We start from the raw sequence: 5,510 nt of genomic DNA, 5'->3' as shown, positions 1-5,510 counted from the left end.
CCCCAGTGGAGATGCCAGCAACCCTTCAGATAAGAGACAACACAAGGCAGAGTAAACCTGCAGTGCTCATATTTCCGTTGAGTGGGCCACTTCTGGTCAACTTTATAATCCTGGAATATAACCACTATAAGCCTGACCATGAAGGTCTAGTAGAGAGCAAGGCTTGGGTCACTCTGAATCTGAAGATTGGCCAACTCCAGGTTCTTCTGTGAGGATTCAATTACACAAACAACAGTCGATCTGATCTGACACACAAAGGGTCAAACCCCTTCAAATTAAACACCAATGAATCTGGCTGCCTCTCCACTGAATTTGTTCTTACCCTCTTGCAGTGCCTCATGCTGCCCATGGGAGGCTATCCTGGGACCAAGTCAACATCCCATCACCCCAGGCATCACCAGAGGGGAGGCAGGAAATAGTGGTTAAACCCCAGGCTTTGGATCAGACAAATCTGGTTTGCATACAGATCCTGACACTTGCTATGTTAACCTGAGTGAGTTACACAAACTCGTTGAGCCCATTAAGTAAGGCCGACGATGATGGTAAAGACTAAGTGAGATAGTGCTCATATGTATTTAGTACCACGCCTGACACATAGTAGGTCTTCAAGGCATGTCTTCATCAACATAGTCATTACCATTATCCTGAGTCCCTAAAATTACCCTCTCTTCTACTCAGCCTTGATCTAGAAAAAATCATTTTGATATTTCCCCAAAGAAGTCCCCCATTTATTCCTTTAACCCAAACAAAGCACCAATGTATTTGCATCACTAAAACTGTTGTAAAAAAAAAGTTAGAGTCAACGGGAAAGTCTCTTCCACCCAATCTTAAATTAAAGATAATGAAATTACTGACAGAAAAGAAGATAAGCTGTTTACTGCTGTGTTAGAAAAATTGTGTGTGTGTGTGTGTGTGTGTGTGTGTGTGTGTGTGTACTGGAAAGCAATATGAAGCGTTCTAAAAGCACCTGACACTTCTATGTATCCAAGAACACCAGCCAAATTTTCTTCTTCCCAAATTTCAGGGAAGGACAAAAGGGTGGACAAAATAAAGCCAGAGAAGTTGGGGTGGGCAGAGCCTTCCAATACATCATGTTGCCATAGAAGCAGCAGGTTCTTTCCAGAGTCAATCAGCCCACCCTAGAGAGGAATGTGAATGTTATTCAGATGGTTCCCACACAAGGGAAATTAATTTACTTTTCAGAATAACAGCCTCAGCAATATCTATGAGTGACATGGTGGTTAATGTTAGTCGTCAGAACTATGATTCCTTGAGATTGTTCTTTAAAAAAAAATCATATCCTAATGAACGCAAAACAAAATTACAATGGTGGGAGATGTGGAGCCATAAATTATAGCTGAGACTGCCTGGGGTGGGCTAATAATTTCACTATTGAATTATTTTCATATTTTAAAAAATTATACAGAGAGAGAGAAAGTCTTCCATCATCAACACCACTGCAGAGATACCGCAGAAGCCCCCAGCACCTCAGCTGTTAGAGTCAGGAAGCAAGAGGGCCAACCACCTTGGGAGCCAGCCTTCCTCTCCACTGTATGGCAGGTGCAGAGTATATGTGCATCCTGCCTTGCCCCAAGAGCCGTCCAGAGCCTGCTGTCATCCTGGAGACAGCAAACCAGGCCACCATGTGTGTTCAGTGAAGGAAAGGAGACAAATACTGAGCTGCCGCACTCTCCAGGTAACCCCTTCACTGAGGTTGATTGTCAAAAAATGAAAACCAAGCAGTGAAGTACTCCTTAGGGGCTGGCATCCATTTAGTAATGCTTTAGTCTGGCTTGGCAATGGGACTAGACTGTTCTTGGCAATGGGACATTACCCAAGTAGCTTAAGGACTGGCTACTGCCTCTGCTTTCCCTCTCAATCCATAGTCTTAAAGTAAAGGGTACCCATAGGTTCTTAAAACAACAGCAGAGTCTTTCAATTTATAAACATGGTATGTCTTTCCATTTATTTAGATCTTTGATTTCTTTCATCAGTGTTCTGCAGTTTTCTGAATATAAGCCCTACACATGTTCTATTAAATTTGCCCATAAGTATTTCAATTTTTATAAGCAATTGTAAACGGTATCATATTTTAAATTCTGGTACTCTTGCATTCATTGCTGGCAGATAAAAACTACAATTGATTTGTGCATGTTTATGTTGTATCCTGTGACCTTGTTCAATTCACTTCTTAGTTCTAGGACTTTTTTGTAAACACTTTGAGATTTTCTTTTTTTTCTTTTCTTTCTTTCTTTCTTTTTTTTTTTTTTAAAGTAGGCTTCATGCCCAGCACAGAGCCAAAAGTGGAGCTTGGATTCATGATCCTGAGAACGGGACCTAAGCTGAGATCAAGAATAAGACATTTAACCAACTGGGCCACCCAGGTACCCCTTTGAGATTTTCTATATAGACAATCATATCATCTGAATGTAGAAACAACTGTTTTACTTGCTTCCCAATCTGTATGGTTTTTATTTCCTTTTCCTGTCTTATTGCACTGGCTATAACTTCCATCACTCTATTGAATGACAGTGATAAGAGCAGATATTCTTGCCTTATTCCCAGTCTCAGGGGGAAAGCATTCAGTCTTTCACCAGTAAGTACGTGGACTGTACTTTTTTTATAGATGGTCTTTATCAGTTTTAGCACATTTCTTGGTATTTCTGTTTGAATGAGAATTTTTGTGAAGAATGTATATTGAATTTTACAAATGCTTTTTCTGCACCAATTGATAATGATTATGTGATTTTTCTAGTTTTATTTGTTAACATTTTGTATGACCTGGATTTTTAAATATTAAAACAGCATCCAGCATTATATACCTGGAATAAATCCCATTTGCTCATGGTGTGTAATTCTTTTTACATATTGCTAAATTCTATTTCTTAATATTTTGCTAAGAATTCTTGTGTTTATATTCAGAAGAATATTGTGCTGTATTTGTGCTTAATTTGTTTTGGGGATCAGGATATGACTGGTTTCATAAAATGAATTGGAAAGCTGTATTTGTGCTTAATTTGTTTTGGGGATCAGGATATGACTGGTTTCATAAAATGAATTGGAAAGCATTTCTTCCTCTTCCACTTTCTAGAAGAGTTATATAGAATTATTGTTAACTCTTCTTTAAATGTTTGGCAGAATTCTCCAATAAAATCATCTGGCCTGAAGATTTTTTTTAGGAGTTTTAAAATTACTGATTCAATTTCCTTAATAATTCTCGAGTTATTCAAATTGTCTTGTATATTGGATAAATATGGTATTTCGTGTTTTTTTGAAACATTGGTCCATTTCATCAAAATTTTCAAATTCATGTATACGAAGCTGTTTCTAATATGCCCTTATTACCCTTTTCATATTTTCAGTGTCTGTAGTAATATCCCATTTCATTCCTAATATTAGTAATTTGCACGTTCTCTCTTTTTTCTTTGACAGTCTTGCTAGAGGTTTGTCAAGTTTACTGATCTTTTCAAAGAACCAGCTCTTTGCTTCATTGGTATTCTCTATTTTTCCGTCTTCAGTTTCATTGATTTCTGCTCTTAATTTTATTATTTCATTCCTTCTGCCTCCTTTCAGTTTTGTACTTTTTCTAGGTTAAAAGGGGGTGCTTAGATATTAATTTGAGGTGGAGCTTAGATATTGATTTAAGACTTTCCTCAATGTATGCATTTGATGCTATAACTTTCCCTCTCAGAATTGCCTTAGCTGCGCCCCACAAATTTTGATACATTGTATTTTCATTTCTATCTGGTTCAGTGTATTTTTTTAAAGTTTATTTATTTATTTTGAGAGAGCACACACAGTCAAGCTGGGGAGGGAAAGAGAGAGAGAGGGAGAGAGAGAATCCCAAGCAGGCTCCATGCTGTCAGCACAGAGCCCAGTGCAGTGCTCGATCTCACAACAGTGAGACCATAACCCCAGCAGAAATCAAGAGTCAGATGATTAACCAACTGAGCCACCCAGGCACCCTTTCTTCAGTGTATTTTTTAAAAACTGTGCTTGAGGGGCGCCTGGGTGGCTCGGTTGGTTAAGCGTCTGACTTCGGCTCAGGTCATGATCTCACGGTCCGTGGGTTCGAGCCCCGCGTCGGGCTCTGTGCTGACAGCTCAGAGCCTGGAGCCTGTTTCGGATTCTGTGTCTCCCTCTCTCTGTGACCCTCCCCCGTTCATGCTCTGTCTCTCTCTGTCTCAAAAATAAATAAACGTTTAAAAAAATTTAAAAACAAACCTGTGCTTGAGAGTTCTTCTTTTTATTCTAGTTACTTAAGTAACTTTTACTTAATTACTTACGTGACTTTTACCTACACTTACTTAAGTCTATTGTTTAGTTTGCAAGTTTTTAGAGGTCCTTCCTGTTATCTTTCTGTTACAGATTCCTAGTTTGAATACACTCCAGTCAGAAAACACTCTGTATGACTTCAACATTTAAAAATTTGTTGCAGTTTCTTTTATGGCACATGTTATATGGTCTATCTTGGCAATGTTAGGCACTCGAAAAGAAAATGTATTCTGCTTTTGTTTGGTGGAGTGTCTTATAAATGTTGATTAGATCTTACTGCTTGAAAGTATTGTAGAGTTTTTCTATACCTTTGCTGATTTCCTGTCTAGTCACATGAGTTGTTAAAAGAAGGATGCTGAAATCTCCCACTATAATTGTGAATTGGTCTATTTCTCCTTTCAGTTCTATCAGCTTTTACTTTATGTATTTTTCAGCCTGTTGTGTTTTACGTGCACATTTAGGATTGTTATAACTTTTTGATGGATTGACTCTTTTTATCATTATTAAATGTCCTTGTCCTTGATAATTTCCTTTGCTCTGAAGCCTACTTTATATGAAATTTATAGAGCCACTCCTGCTTTTCTTTAGTTAATCTTTGCATAATGTATCTTTTTTTCATTCTTTCACATTCAGTGTGCCTGTATGACTTTATATGAAGTGAGTTTCTTACAGATGACATAGGGTTTGGTCATGTTTTAAAATCTACTTTGCCAAGTTCTGTTTTTTAACTGAGTTATTTAGACTAGTTAAATTTAATGTAGTTATTTTTTAATGTTTATTTATTTATTTTGCAAGAGAGATAGAGAATGCACGTGTACATGTGTGAGCGGGCAGGGGCAGAGAGAGAAGGAGACAAACAATCTCAGCAGGCTCCATGCTATCAGCACAGAGCCCATCACAGGGCTCAAACTGTGAGATCATGACCTGAGCCAAAATCAAGAGTTGGACATTTAACAACCTGAGCTACCCAAGTGCCCCTAATGTAATTATTGATACATTAGGGCTTAAGTCTGACTTTTTTGTTGTTGTTCCTCTGTTTTTTAATTTCTGCTTTATTTTTCCTAATTTTCTGTAGATTACTTAAACATTTTAAAAAATTCTTTCTTATCTATTTGTACAGTTTTTTTTTTTCCCAGATTGGGTGATTTCCATTGCCTTATCTTCTCGTTCACCAATTCTCTGTCCCTTCCATTCTGTTAAGACCATCGACTGAGTGTTTTACTTAGGTTATTATA

Source organism: Puma concolor, chromosome A3, assembly GCF_028749965.1.
Source record: "Puma concolor isolate L17-30 chromosome A3, mPumCon1.1.hap2, whole genome shotgun sequence".
NCBI lineage: Eukaryota > Metazoa > Chordata > Mammalia > Carnivora > Felidae > Puma > Puma concolor.
The sequence above is the reverse complement of the archived record's forward strand: the minus strand, read 5'-3'. Positions refer to the sequence as shown.